The sequence below is a fragment of the Bubalus kerabau genome, chromosome 14, assembly GCF_029407905.1.
Source record: "Bubalus kerabau isolate K-KA32 ecotype Philippines breed swamp buffalo chromosome 14, PCC_UOA_SB_1v2, whole genome shotgun sequence".
Classification (NCBI taxonomy): Eukaryota; Metazoa; Chordata; class Mammalia; order Artiodactyla; family Bovidae; genus Bubalus; species Bubalus kerabau.
Window position 1 is genome coordinate 57,643,166 of NC_073637.1, and position 16,488 is coordinate 57,659,653.

Consider the following 16,488-nt stretch of genomic DNA (forward strand, 5'->3'; position numbering starts at 1 on the left):
TTTGTGGCTAGAGCAGATGGCAGTCTTGTTTCTACATGGCGGTTTGGGGATAACCGTTCTGTTCTTAATGGAGAATAAAAAGAGATTTAATAAATTCAGTAAAGGCTGTAATTAAATAATTTGAAGATCTTTAAAACTATCCAATAACTGATTCTACTTTTTCAATTTGTTCCCTCAAACTAAATTTGACCTGTCAAGCTGACTCAACTTTATGTATATTGGATTATTGAAGGGAAGGAATAAAATCATTCCAAAGCATAGAGCTTAGACTGCATAGTCGTGAAGGCAAGCTAATGAGAATCAAGAGATTGCCTTAAATTTCTCAGTAATCACGGTTGCTACAGTCCATGGGGTTGCAAAGAGTCAGACACAATTTAGCGACTAAACAACTATAACAACAAACTTTTAATTTGTCTTTAAACCAGGAATGCTAATTTAGAAATGCCTTGTTCTGCTCTTTCTTTACATTATTGAGACTCTGTAATTTTTAAAAGATGTAAGATAGTAATTACAAAGGTGCTACTTTTTTATTTTTATAAAAACAGGAGTACTTGGTTGTTCAGATTTAACTGAATTGCTTAAGACTATTTTGTGAGGTAAAAACAGAAGTTTAAAGTTTGTGCTTATTTGTTTACCATTACCATATTCCTCCTCTGGTTGCTCCCATGGATCTCACTCCCACAGTTAAAATTACTTAAACCCCAATTGAAGCTTCAGTCCTGCCTTAGGCCCTGTGATGTCAAGCTGTGTTTAGTTCCTCCCTTTGCTGGTGAGAAAACTAAGACAAGGGGATGGTAAGAAACTCACCCAGGATTGTCTAGTGCATGTGGAGCGGAGCTTGGATTTGAACTTGGGGGCTCTGTCCTCAGAGCCTGGGCTCTTAACCATATTCTCTGGGTCTTCCCAAGGCCTAACTTGGAGAACAGACTCATTCTTTGGGTCTTTCTTTAACAAAGCAGGACGGAAAAAAAGAAGCACGCATGAAAGTGGCAAAACCAAACAAAACAAAACCCCACAAAAATCAAGGAATGAAAAAAATTGGTACAATCTCTGTTGAATTCTAAAACATGAACTCCCAAACTGTTTGGAACTGTAGCAGCCACCATGCCTGCCTTCTGACCCCAAGGCACTTTGAAGGGATATGGCGTTCCCTGGGAGGCATAAAGGCCACCACATCTGTGAGACATTAGTCTATGACACTGTAGTCACACTTCATATATAGTAATTAGCAGGGCTATGTGACAAGCAAATTTTGACAAACCAACTTTCTCTCCCTCTCTTTCTCTCTTTAAAATGCCTGAGGGGGATGGCAGTAAAAGCAAAGATAGAACATTATATTGGTTTCATTAAGGTTATGCTTTGTCTGGTAAAACTTTCTTAATAATGAAGACAAAAAATGTTTGATGAAGTGTTTTTGATCAGGTGGATGAATAATTATCTTTTGTGGGTGGGTAGTTCAAGCTCACATGCTGTGATATTGCTGCTAAGCTGCTAAGTCACTTCAGTCGTGTCCGATTCTGTGTGACCCCATAGACAGTAGCCACCAGGCTCCCCTGTCCCTGGGGTTCTCCAGGCAAGAACACTGGAGTGGGTTGCCATTTCCTTCTCCAATGTGATATTAAATAGACACTAATTCTGTGACCAAAGTCAAGCTTGCATAGCTTCCTCTATTTCTGCAGGTCCTCAAAATTCTTACCAAATGTTTCTTCTTAGAGCCCCTTCCTTCTATTAACTACAAAAATGCACTCTGGTAAACTAATGAACCCCTGTACTCTCCAAAACTTCCATGGTGGGAAAGCTGTGGAGAGAATCACCTGTTAACGCAGGAGATACAAGAAACGTGGATTTGATCCCTGGGTCGGGAAGATCCCCTGGAGAAGGAAATGGCAATCCACTCCAGCATTCTTGCCTGGGAAATCCCATGGACAGAGGAGCCTGGCAAGCTATAGTCCTTGAGGTCACAAAGAATCAGACATCACTTAGGGACTAAACAACAGCAACAAAACTCTCCACAATCTGGTTCATATGATGATTTCATGTGGATCTCGATATGCCAGCCCGTCCACAGCCCTGTTTCAATCAGTCTCCAGAGTCTAACACTTTGCACAACTTTCAAGTAATTAACATTCCATGAGTTTGATGGAAATATTTGGGTTTCTGTATTATCTCCACTGCTTCAGCTTAAGAGTTTGAGAACTTTCTTTGTAATAACCATATTGTAACTGTAGAGCCCCAAATATCTTTCTCAAAAACTCTGAATGAAGTCACCTACCACAAAATTAGCTGTTGTAAAGCCCACCATTATACTTGATAATATTCTCATCCCTAGGGAGAAAAGCTATATCTAGTCTTGGTTAGTATGCTTTGTGTAAGGAGAATTTCTTCTTAGAAATTGTGGCAGACAATGCTGTTTGCTTCCCAATATTCATTTTCCCTTGAACAACATGCTTAGCTCTGGGCTATGATTCTCAACTTTTGTTGAAGCTCTGAGATACAAGTGGAAATGGCTTTTCAGAATTTCTAGGAAAGTTTCAAGAAAGCTGTAAGGGATCTGGGAGATAAGCTCTTTGAGTTTTATTTCTTCCTGAAAGGTAAGTGTAATGGTTGGAGATCTAGAAGCTTTCATGGGTCATAAAGTAACTTGGAAGATGCTAAGACTTATTGATAGAAAAAGCCTGGGTTTCTGATGACCAGGGACAGACCAGCTCTAGACTTTTTGCTTTTTCTGTGAGAAAGAAATAAATTTTTATTTTATTTAAGGCATGATTTTGTTTGTTTGCTTTGGTTAAAATTTGCAGACAAATGCATTTCTAACCAAGAGAGAAGTTAAGTGAATATCTAATTAAATTTTAAGTGGCGTGGTATAGCAAGAAGTTAATAGGAATTCAGCAGTACTGTCATTATCTTTATAAAAGAAAGAAACATTGTTCCTCAAGTTTCTAGTCTGAATTAGGGTGGATTGTTAGTAACTGACAAAGTAGGAATGCAGCTCAAAGTTGTCATGACCAATTAATTGGACAATATGAGAGTAAGCTTTGTAATGTGCCGGCTTGCCCAGGGTAAGCTATATTTCTCAGATTCCCTTTTCTGTACGTTTGTAGACTGGGTGGGTCACCAGAAAGAACCTGTAGGGTATGTGGAGGACAGGAGTGAAGCCGTAGCTATTCTGTAACTTACACAATGTGTCACATACCTGCTAATTCGAGTCATCATTGTGAGGCAGCCGCCGGGCTGACAGCTACTCCCCTGCCTCTGGATCCTTTTTCAGTGTCTCTGAATCCTGGACCAGCCTTGTGCGTTCAACTCCATGATGAAAGGCCTAGATTTTTGCAGATACCCACGCCATCAAGGTCAAAGGCAATAGGAAATGATACAGGTTTCAGTTCTTCTTTGTGGATTCCAGGTTGTATTTATAAATTCCAACTTTTTTGGGGTCTCCCACTTTATCTCCATCTTCCCATCCTGATTGGCTAATGAGTGGACTTTGAGCTCTAACATCAGATGCAAAGACAAAAACCTTAGAGGGACCCCTTAATTTGCTCTCACAAATGTAGAAGGTTAAGTCCCTCTGACAAATCCCTTCATATTATGGGTTCCTCTAGTGGTTCTGTTTATCTGATTGAATCTCAACTGATGCAATGATATCAATATAATTAGTATCAGTACATTTCCAAAATAGACTGAAATTTAAGAAGAATAAATAAATGAAAGGTGGACCAATTAGGGATGAAATATTAAATATAGAATATAACTAGACAGACTTCCCTGGTGGCTCAGACGGTAAAGCGTCTGCCTACAATGCTGGAGACCCGGGTTCGATCCTTGGGTCAGGAAGATCCCCTGGAGAAGGAAACGGCAACCCACTCTAGTATTCTTGTCTGGAAAATCCCATGGATGGAGAAGCCTGGTTGGCTACTGTCTATGGGATCGCAAAGAGTCGGACATGACCTAGCGTCTTCACTATCTATCTATAGACAGAAGTAGAAAAGGAGTCCTGAATGCCATTCTTGATTTCATTAATTAATTCAACAAATGTTTATTAGGTGACATATAAGTGTTCTAAATTAAAACAATGGGCAACATATTTGGTCCTTGCCAACCTGATACCTGTTCTGGGAACTAGTGATACAGCAATGAGCCTGACAAATATCCCTGTCCTCATGAAGCTTACATTCAAGTTGGTTGAGGCAAACAATAAACATATAAATACATTAACTAAAGATGCATATTTTGTGTCATAATAAGTGAAAAAAAAAAAAAAACAAGTAGAGGTAATAAGCCCTCCATAGAATGGTGGGAGGTAGCAAGGATTTAGAGATAATATGGGCAAAGTGCCTGACCCATGGTCAGTTCAGTTCAGTTCAGTTCAGTCGCTCAGTCATGTCTGACTCTTTGCGACCCCATGAATCGCAGCACGCCAGGCCTCCCTGTCCATCACCATCTCCCGGAGTTCACTCAGACTCATGTCCATCGAGTCAGTGATGCCATCCAGCCATCTCATCCTCTGTCGTCCCCTTCTCCTCCTGCCCCCAATCCCTCCCAGCATCAGAGTCTTTTCCAATGAGTCAACTCTTCGCATGAGGTGGCCAAAGTACTGGAGTTTCAGCTTTAACATCATTCCTTCTAAAGAAATCCCAGGGCTGATCTCCTTCAGAATGGACTGGTTGGATCTTCTTACAGTCCAAGGGACTCTCAAGAGTCTTCTCCAACACCACAGTTCAAAAGCATCAATTCTTCGGCACTCAGCCTTCTTCACAGTCCAACTCTCACATCCATACATGACCACAGGAAAAACCATAGCATTGACTAGATGGACCTTTGTTGGCAAAGTAATGCCTCTGCTTTGAATATGCTGTCTAGGTTGGTCATAACTTTTCTTCCAAGGAGTGTCTTTTAATTTCATGGCTGCAGTCACCATCTGCAGTGATTTTGGAGCCCCCAAAAACAAAGTCTGACACTGTTTCCCTATTTATTTCCCATGAAGTGATGGGACCAGATGCCATGATCTTCGTTTTCTGAATGTTGAGCTTTAAGCCAACTTTTTCACTCTCCTCTTTCACTTTCATCAAGAGGCTTTTGAGTTCCTCTTCACTTTCTGCCATAAGGGTGGTCTCATCTGCATATCTGAGGTGATTGATATTTCTCCCGGCAATCTTGATTCCAGCTTGTGTTTCTTCCAGTCCAGCATTTCTCATGATGTACTCTGCATATAAGTTAAATAAGCAGGGTGACAATATACAGCCTTGACATACTCCTTTTCCTATTTGGAACCAGTCTGTTGTTCCATGTCCAGTTCTAACTCTTGCTTCCTCACCTGCATACAGATTTCTCAAGAGGCAGGTCAGGTGGTCTGGTATTCCCATCTCTTTCAGAATTTTCCACAGTTGATTGTGATCCACACAGTCAAAGGCTTTGGCATAGTCAATAAAGCAGAAATAGATGTTTTTCTGGAACTCTCTTGCTTTTCCATGATCCAGCGGATGTTGGCAATTTGGTCTCTGGTTCCTTTTCTAAAACCAGCTTGAACATCTGGAAGTTCACAGTTCACATATTGCTGAAGCCTGGCTTGGAGAATTTTGAGCACTACTTTACTAGCTTGTGAGATGAGTGCAATTGTGCAGTAGTTTGAGCATTCTTTGGCATTGCCTTTCTTTGGGATTGGAATGAAAACTGACCTTTTCCAGTCCTGTGGCCACTGCTGAGTTTTCCAAATTTGCTGGCATATTGAGTGCAGCACTTTCACAGCATCATCTTTCAGGATTTCAAATAGCTCAACTGGAATTCCATCTCCTCCACTAGCCTTGTTCGTAGTGATGCTTTCTAAGGCCCACTGGACTTCACATTCCAAGATGTCTAGCTCTAGGTGAGTGATCACACCATCGTGATTATCTGGGTTGTGAAAATCTTTTTTGTACAGTTCTTCTGTGTATTCTTGCCACCTCCTGTTAACATCTTCTGCTTCTGTTAGTTCCATACCATTTCTGTCCTTTATCGAGCCCATCTTTGCATGAAATGTTCCCTTGGTAGCTCTAATTTTCTTGAAGAGATCTCTAGTCTTTCCCATTCTGTTGTTTTCCTCTATTTCTTTGCATTGATCGCTGAGGAAGCCTTTCTTATCTCTTCTTGCTATTCTTTGGAACTCTGCATTCAGATGTTTATGTCTTTCCTTTTCTCCTTTGCTTTTTATTTCTCTTCTTTTCACAGCTATTTGTAAGGCCTCCCCAGACAGCCATTTTGCTTTTTTGCATTTCTTTTCTATGGGGATGGTCTTGATCCCTGTATCCTGTACAATGTCATGAACTTCAGTCCATAGTTCATCAGGCACTCTATCTATCAGATCTAGTCCCTTAAATCTATTTCTCACTTCTACTGTATAATCATAAGGGATTTGATTTAGGTTATACCTGGATGGTCTAGTGGTTTTCCCTACTTTCTTCAATTTCAGTCTGAATTTTGCAATAAGCAGTTCATGATCTGAGCCACAGTCAGCTCCTGGTCTTGTTTTTGTTGACTGTATAGAGCTTCTCCATCTTTGGCTGCAAAGAATATAATCAATCTGATTCCTGTGTTGACCATCTGGTGGTGTCCATGTGTAGAGTCTTCTCTTGTTGTTGGAAGAGGGTGTTTGCTATAACCAGTGCATTTTCTTGGTAAAACTCTACTAGTCTTTGCCCTGCTTCATTCCAAGGCCAAATTTGCCTGTTACTCCAGGTGTTTCTTGACTTCCTACCTTTGCATTCCAGTCCCCTGTAATGAAAAGGACATCTTTTTTGGGTGTTACTTCTAAAAGGTCTTGTAGGTTCAGCTTCAGCTTCTTCAGTGTTACTGGTTGGGGCATAAACTTGGATTACTGTGATATTGAATGGTTTGCCTTAGAAACAAACAGAGATCATTCTGTTGTTTTTGAGATTGCATCCAAGTACTGCATTTTTGAACTTTTCCCATAGTAGAGCTTTCATAAACTATAGTTTTTGTTGTTGGCCTTATTAGAATTGTGGCATTTCATATACATATACATATATATATATATGTAACCTAAAAAATACAACAAACCAGTGAGTGAATATAACAAAAAGGAAGTAGACTGACAGATATAAAGAACAAACTAGTGGTGACTGGCGGGGGGAGAGGGGGAGGGAGGGGCAGACAGAGGCAGGGGAGTAAGAGGCACAAACCACTAGGTATAAAACCAGCTGCAAGGATATGTGGTACAGCCCAGAATAGAGTCAATATTTTATAATGACTATAAATGGAGTACAACATTTAACAATTGTGAAACACTGTATTATACACCTATAACATAATATTGTATAGCACCTATACTTTAATTAAAATTTTTTTTTAAAAAAGAAGGGGGAGATGTGATAAAAATCCATGGAAGGGGAGTCATTAGAACTTAGTAGTAACTGATTAGTCTTTGTTGTTTAAAGGAGGACAGAGTAAAGGGATTTGAATTTTGGCCTCCAGAATATGAGGAATTTAAACAAAATAGAGAAATAGTTCTCCTATTGGTACAATAGTAAAAGAAAAACTTCATTAATGAAGAGAACCAAACATGATAAAGCTGTCTGGAATGTGGCAAGAAGAGTGTATATGAGCAAAGGGAGGAATGTGAAAACCTCCATAAGGTAAACCCAGGTTACACTGCCAAATCCGGATCTCTGAAGAGCCCTAATAAGAAATTTAAACAAGGTGAAAACTGACTGATTGAATCACTTTTCTTTGGAGAGACTCAACTTCAAGCCTGTATAACATCATGATCTCCTGATTCTTGGATGATGCTTTCGCTGGTGTCTAGACTGGGCCATGAAGGAAATCATGAAGGCAGCCTGAGTGTGGTGCGGCTCAGCTGAATCATGGCCCTGGGGCAATGGAATAATATGTGAGACTGGACATGGGCACCAAGCTTTGTATCTGCCTTGCAGGCTTCCCTGAAGCCATGCACCCTCCTAAGTAGTTGTCCCCATTTGCCCTTAATAAATAAATAAACAAGGTGGAAGAAAGGGAAAAGATTGAATTACTGTCTTTAAGACACTTATTTTTCCAATAAAGAAAACTCAGTGGTAGGTGCTATGTTGTTAAAAGAATTAAAGAAAATGTTTAGCAATTAATAAAACCAAATGAGATATGAGGGGCTTCATTTCAGCAGGAGATATTATAATGATAATTGCACTTTCAATAATTGTACAGAGCAAGAAATCACTGATCATTTCCCCTTGTGTGGTAAAAGTTGACTCTCACTGCAGAACTAGAGAGGGAGTAGGGGAGGGTGGGAAAGCAGCGCTGGCAGAGCCTGAGTGGAGCTGGGGGCTGCTCTCCCCAGTTGTCATCATGACCACAGATGATATTGTCAGGTGTCTGAGTGAGACATCCTCAGCAATACTCACTTTTTTACTGAATTCTGTGGAAACCAATTCTTCAGCTTTCTAATGGAGAAACTATTGATGTCCTGGTAACGTTTTTGAAGAAGACAAGCTATGGAAAGGGTTTGAAGCACTGAGGAATCAAATTATTAACTCAAATAGTCAGAATTGAAGACACTGAGATAGAGACAGAGGCTGTTTTCACTGACCCTGGTACGTAGCTGAAATGTCAAAAGTGCTGATGCTCAAATTGGGAAAAGAAGTTACTGAAGACTAAACACATTAAAAATCTGGAAATGATTTGGGACTAAGGTTTTCAACAGGCAAACCTACTAAGCTTAGATTAGAACCTCTCCTTGAGTTAAAGGGAGAGACTAAGCACAGTATTCTTTAGAATAGCCTTGCTTGACACTGACTCTGGGCCCCTACCCAAAAGCATTTATAATACCCAATACCTTCTCTGAGGGCAGTAACTACCTTTATTCAATAGCTTGTTCTTAGTGCCTAGCTTTGTGATTTACTGACAGTCATAGAATGGTAAAATACTGATACTTTTTAGAACGCTTTCATTGTGCCAGGAATTGTTCTATACTCTTCTCCTTATCCAACCACGTGGTCCTCATAACAGTCCCATGCGGGAGGTGCAATTATTATTCCCATTTTACAGATGCAGGGATATATGCATGGTAAGGCTACGTATCGGGCTTAAGGTCATACAACTCATAAAGGGATGGTCAGAAATCAGTTTTCAGAAGCTTGGTGCCTACCAAGCATGTCATTCAGCTTATGGAAAAATGGTCATCCTAGAAAAATGTCTTTTATAAGTATATGTGAAAATCTCACTGGCAAGAGCAGTACTTAAAACAATCTCTTCTGACTTATCCTTTTTGAGCTGAGAAGATATTTGCAGTTCAAATGTTAAAAGGATGGTTTGGGTTCTCTCATGACAGAGTATTCTAATACCAGAAGAGATGTGAATTCTTACTACTGTATTGACTAAACATAAAATAAAGTTGCTTATAGATATTTTATGCTAAACATAAAATAAAGTTGGATATGAAATATCTCTATGAAAGAACAACACTTTCACGTATAACACTTCATTTTAACTTCCGAATTTTAGTAACCATCATGATTTCAAAGGAGTACCATTTAGTACTAAATTTTAAGAAAAGATAACATATATAAAATTTTCTTCATCAAGACTCTGTCTGTATAACCATTACTATATTTGACCTTCATAACAGCCCTAATATAATGAAGACCAATATTTCAATTTCTTTTTATAAATGACAACCTTGCATGTTTGATTGACTTGCTGAAATCACAGGATGGAAGGCAAAACAGGATATTATCGGAAAGCTGCAATTCTGAGTCCAATGCCATTTTCACGGCACTTCATTTTCTAATGGTTTGGAATATTTTATTTATTTATTTTTTTTTAAATTTTATTTTATTTTTAAACTTTACATAACTGTATTAGATTTGCCAAATATCAAAATGAATCCGCCACAGGTATACATGGAATATTTTAAAAACAATTGCAATACATTTGTTCAACATGAATGATGCAGAAATACCAACTGTCCCAATTTGTCTGGGATCAAGGAGCTCTGTGGGCATGGGCCTTTCAGTGCTTAAATCTAGAAAGTCTCCAAAAAACTGGAACTACTGGGTTACCTTCTGTAAATCTAGTTGTTTATATAATTCAGAAGAAACTGAAACAACAGTTGCTGGCTTTAATGGCCACATGTATTTCTAGGGAAAAAAAAAGCCATGGAAAGATTAACATACCATTAGGTGGGCTGTGACTAAAAGTGAATTAATAAATAAATGAGAATATTGTCCACATTAAAAGCTGGGAGAAAAACATGTGGCAAAGTGTGAATGCTCCTCTTTCAACTTATTCAAAACACATAATCATAAATGTAGGGGCATGGAAAAGCTTTGAGTAGAGGGAAGTTGGTGACAAGTGAGTGAAATATTGTTCAGAGGACAAATCCATGTGACAGTTCTACCTCCTCACCCGTTTTCTTGAAAAAAGCTATAATTTATTCTGTACATTATTCTTTTTTTGAAAGGAATTTTGTTGAGGTAGATTTTCCATATAGTCAAAGGCTTTTGACTATATGGTTTTTCAGTAGTTTCAAAGGTTTTTCCAGTAGTCAGGTATGGCTGTGAGAATTGGACCCTAAAGAAGGCTGAGTGCTGAAGAACTGATGTCTTTCAATAATTGGAAAAAGGGAGAGGCTAAAGGTGAATTTATTATAGCAATAGCTACATTCCTGTAGAAAGGTTCCTTATGATAAGTGATATTCAAGATGAAGTGAGAGAATGTTCTCTGCCTTTGTGATTATATAAAGAGCCATCGGTGCCATTTTTTCCTATAAAATGATATTTAAAAATGAACCATTATAAACAGAGCAAGTATATTCATTCTGGATCTCTTCTGTTCAGAGTACTTTACATAGACTTTTCTACACAAACGGGTAATGCAAGACATTTTCCCATGACAATGAAGTAGCCTCTTTATTCTGAAGGAAAGAATAATACTTATGGGTGAGTACTAGAAATAAAGTGAAAATGTTAGTCACTCAGTCGTGTCTATCTCTTTGCAACCCCGTAGCTCACCAGGCTCTTCTGTCTATGGAATTCTCCAGGCAAGAATACTGGAGTGGGTTGCCATTTCCTTCTATAGGGGTCTTCCCAAATGAGGGATCGAACCGAGGTCTCCTGCATTGCAGGCAGATTCTTTATCATCTGAGCCACCAGGGCAGACCCAACTAGGATTAAAGTTGCTACATATTTCAAGCCACTAACTTCATGTTTTTAAATACTTATATAGGACTTGAATTCTGTGGGTTTGTAAGACAAAACAGAAGTTTTGGAGTTGGACAGACTTGGATTCAAATTCTGGTTGCTTCTGGTTGGGTCATTGGTTAAGTTTTTGCCTTCATTTTCTTTATCTGCAAAATGAAGGTGATGAAACCAACCTATCTAACGCAAAGAAGTTTGAGAGTTAAACTAAAATCATGAAACTAAAAAAATCTCATAGATAGTAGGCATCTATTCATTCCATAGGCCTCTCATGAAGTTTCCTAAAAGTCTTAGACTTTTTATGGCCTCAAAATAGAGCAAAACTGATTAGTATTATTAGTAGGGAGAAGTCTGTCAAAGTTTCCTGTGGCTCTGAACTTAAATGTGTCTGCTACACAGACCATCAACTAGAATGTGCTGTTCCATCCTTGAACAGATTCTAATTTGCTAAAAGAAAATGTTCTGCATTACAGGTTTCATTCAAATAGACCTTGATTCTAGTGCTACTTGCATGACTACCAGTCTAGCCAGACCCTCTGATTTTTATTTGCTTCTTAAGAGTTAATCAGGAAATAGTCCCACACAAGCCCAGACCTGGCAGAGTTAAGGTCCTGGCTAGTATGAATTAAGGCTGAGACATTAAAAAAAAATTTAGTTAAAATATGTTCTCATAGATTAAAACGAATAAATGTTGACCTTGACAATTTATCTTCTTGCATGTTTTTCCACAGGTTGAGCACATCCTGTCTAATCTTACAACAATAGTCATTGTACTCATCCTGATGAGTTACTGTTTCTAAGTTATTCACCCTGCACACTGCGGAGCTGTCGGGTTTCCATTCTCCCATGGACTTGACGGACTGCTCAGGGCCAAGTCTGTGACTCAGCTGTGGCAATCGCATGAGGTGTCATGACGTACATTTTGCATTTTAGCACTTTTTCTAGTAGCATTTTATGTCCTTTGTTTCTTCCTTTTGCTCTGCTTTAATCTATGTTATCTAAGTATTTTATGTAACTTTGCAAGCCACAGTCAATCTTTTCTGGAATGAGATTGTGTATAAATAGGTTGGTAATCAGGAAGTAAGTGGGTAGGTTATTTCCCTAAAGTGCTAATATGTCCATTTGGTTCTCTCTTTGAAATACCTTATAAATAACACAGCAACATAACTCCCAGCTTACCACTTGATATATCTTATAATTTGAAGAGAAAGATTTAGTTATCTTAGTTGCTTGGATCCCTACACCATACAAAGAGATTGAAATAATTCTGCAACTGATCCTCTGTCTTTTCTAAAGTAAGTCTGTGATTTAAATCACAAATTTTCTTTTAAATATCAACAAGAAGGAACATTTATGGTCTATACTTTAAACATTCATTCATACTAATTTTATTTGCTTCATAAAGATGATGAGACTTGGTTGCACTTTAAAAAGTTATGCAAATGAAACTACAAAAATATATTGTTAAAATCCATGACAAATCTTATTCATTAATTAAATAGGTCATGTGTTGAGCAGTACATGTCAAATACTGTGCAGAACTGTGGATGCAGCAGTGAACAAGACAAAACTCTTCCCTGTGATGCTTTTAAGAACAGCTGTATCATAGTAGGGGCTCTATGAGCCAAGCTCAACAACAAACCAAACAAATTTAGAGTAACACTGTCTTATTGAGTTTGATCCATGAGCTTTAATACTAAACATATATAGTATTTTAAAAGAGATTAATACTTTTTAAAATACTATTAATACTTTAATAGTATTTTACCTAACAGGAGAGAAATCATAGAACACTCATCTAGTTTTGAAGACAGAGTCTGATAGATCAAGAAGATGAAGTTGACTCATATTGACTTGAATTCCTTTTGAAAAGTCATAGGCCTGGAAGTGGTGTCATGACGTTTTTCTTTAAGTGTGTACGTGGGGGGTTTATACTTCTCTGGAGGGTGACTGTGAAAGCAGAATGAAAAATTAACACTGGTATAAACCAGTACATCCTGGAGTGGGTCAAGGTTGAGGAAACATCTATAGATGTTTCTATAGGAACATCTATAGATGTTCCTAAGCAAGGAATAAAGATAAAACTTGGGGTTAAAGTCTAGTCAACAAGAATTTGCCAGAGGTTAAAACATGGTGGTGGTGTCAGAAATTGCTGACTGCTAAAAAACCAAACCAAACCAAACCCTTGCACTTATTCCCACTCCATCTGCTGTTTTATGTCTTCTTCCCTTTTCTAAACCTGCTCTTCTGTCTGGAATTGTATTCTCCCCTATCCTTCTAAACTCATCATCTTGTAAACTCATCTTACATCAGAACCTTCCCTGGTAGCCTGGGTTGAATGAAATGCTCTTTATCAGTTCTCATACTACCCTGTACCTACTTCTATTATTTCTTTCACCATATTACGTATGAAATTCTCCTTTGAAGTGTCTGTAGCCCTCACTAGACTAAGAGGTTCTCTGATAGTCTGAACTACAACTTATTTCATTCTTCTTAGTACCAACTACTTTAGGTGTTAAAAACGATTTACTGAGTTAAACTGAATTAAATCAGGCAAGCAATAAAAATTTAGGGAACATGAAGACACTCATACTATGGATCATGTACTCAAATAGCCTCGGGCCTGACAGAGAATATAAATAAACAAGCACAGGTTCTATCTAAGGGGAATGACTATTTAAATCCAGACAGTTGTTGCCATGTAGGAGTACAGACATTATTGCCATATTGGAGGTTTTGGAGAAACCGGAAGTCTCCATTTTTTAATATAAACATTTCTATCTTAGATCCTAGTGGCAATGCTGCTGCTAAGTCACTTCAGTCGTGTCTGACTCTGTGCGACCCCATAGACAGCAGCCCACCAGGCTCCCCCATCCCTGGGATTCTCCAGGCAAGAACACAGGAGTGGGTTGCCATTTCCTTCTCCAAAGCATGAAAGTGAAAAGTGAAAGTGAAGTCGCTCAGTCGTGTCCGACTCTTAGCGACCCCATGGACTGCAGCCCTCCAGGCTCTTCCGTCCATGGGACTTTCCAGGCAAGAGTACTGGAGTGGGTTGCCATTGGGTAAAGAACCTACCTGCCAATGCAGGAGATGTAAGAGACTTGGGTTTGATCTCTGGGTCGTGAAGATCCCCTGAAGAAGGGAATGGCAACCCACTGCAGTATTCTTGCCTGGAGAATCCCATGGACAGAGGAGCCTGGCGGGCTACAGTCCATGGGGTCGCTAAGAGTCGGACACGACTGAGCGACTTCACTTTCACTTTTCACTTTCATGCATTGGAGAAGGAAATGGCAACCCACTCCTGTGTTCTTGCCTGGAGAATCCCAGGGACGGGGGAGCCTGGTGGGCTGGTGTCTATGGGGTCGCACAGAGTCAGACACGACTGAAGTGACTTAGCAGCAGCAGCAGCTTTTATTTTAACACCAATTCTTTTTAAGGATTGCTAGCATCTCTGTTGTCAGACATAATTGAATCTGTCTCAGTCTTGCTTCCCAATATCTTCTCCTGTGTCACTCTGCTCATTTCAAATTCTGTGCTCCTCATATCGTCAGGTTCCCTGGTTCTTGTAGATTATATGGGTTCTTTGTTGCCATTTGTGTTTACCTGAAGTCTAGCAGTTATGGTACATGGGCTTTCTAAGTTCATTGAAAGGTACTATCTGATTCATCTATTGCTGCTACTATTCATATTTTTTTTACTTTAATTTTTTCTTTCATATCTGTACATTCCACATGGTGCTAATACTGATGTGACCAGGATCTAATTCTGCCCTTTTAGGGGCAAATGACTAAGATCATGGGCTTTTGGGTCAGATGATCTGGATTAAAAATCTTGGTTCCACCACTTATATTAAGTTACTAGACATCTCTGTGCCTTGGTGCCCCTCTTCTATAACACATTTAATGGGATTCTTATTTTAAAAGGTTCTTGTTTTAATTTTAGAATCATAGAATTTGATTAATTTTGATGATTGATTTATGTCCCACTCTCATTACTACTCCACTCAAGGTCATTTTGAACCATTTCCCTAGGGGGAACACTCATGAAGTCACGACAAGGAATATTAAGACTAGAGCATTGAAAATAGCTAATATGTGTCTTTCCTATCTCATACCTCTTTTTTCTTATCTAAGACAACTACTATCCCAAATGTATTTATCATTCTCCTTTACTTGTAGTATATTTCTTTTTAAAAATTTATTTTTAATTGGAGGATAACTGCTTTACATGTTGTATTTGTTTCTGCCGTACAACAATTGGACTCAACCACAACTGTACACATATCCTTGTCTCTTGAACCTCCCTCCCCCTTGTGGCATATTTCTATCATCTCTATTCATCAAAATTTTTTAACCATTTTAAAATTTATAAAAAGAAAATATGAAGATGTACATAACCTTCTGTGATTTATTTTTTCACTTACAATTTTATTGCCAATATTTATTAGTAAACTCGTGTCCAGGTGGAGCTCATTTGTTTGGATCTTTTAATTTTATTATATAAGCATACCACAAGAACACCATTTATCCATTCCCCTTTCAATTTTATTGTTTCTAGGTTTTTGCCTGTAATACGACAGGGTTGCTATGAACATATCTGTTCAGGTTTCTTGGTGAAAGTTTCTTTTAGGCTCATACCTGGGAGGAGAATTGCTGGGTCAAGGGCTATGTTCAGCTTCACAAGATATAGGTGCACTGATTTCCCAAAGTACTGAAGCATTTGCAGCTGATATCGGGTATAGTGTAAGGAGGAATTCAATTTCATATGTCCCCTTAATGGACAGCTCCATGTGTTGAAAATCCAAATGATCTGGCTTGCTACCTTTTTCACATATGTATCAAAGTTCCACATATTGTGGGTGTGTCTCAACCTATATATTGATCAGCTTTTCTCTTCCTCTACTAAGACATAGTTACTACAGCTCCAAAATGAGGCTGGATAGTTTGGACCCTTTATTCTTCCCTTCCTCTCATGAATATGTGTATCTCTATCTATTTCATTCTTCTTCAATGTGTTTGGATGATGTCTATAAATTTACCAAAATGTTTTTACATCTTTTGTTCAGGTTTAATTCTATATCTTTGATGTTTTGATTGATATATTAAAGAGAAGTTTTTTAATTAAATTGTCTAAATTTTTCCTGGTATAGAGAAATGAATATCTAACTTTGTAACTTCTTTCACTATTTCTAGTAAATTATCTGTAGACTATTTTGGGTTTCCTATGTAAATGATAATGCCTTCAATAATATCTATTTTTTTATTTTCAATTCTTATCATCTTAGTTTCTATTTTTCTGGCTCTAAGTC

At 38.4% G+C, this 16,488-nt stretch overlaps 1 protein-coding gene across 2 annotated transcripts in view; it reads right to left on the bottom strand.

Moving 5' to 3' along the window:
• The window catches only part of TRHR (thyrotropin releasing hormone receptor), a 178,163-nt gene that overhangs the window by 66,450 nt on the left and 95,225 nt on the right, over positions 1 to 16,488 (bottom strand). The gene's annotated exons all lie outside the window — the stretch shown is intronic.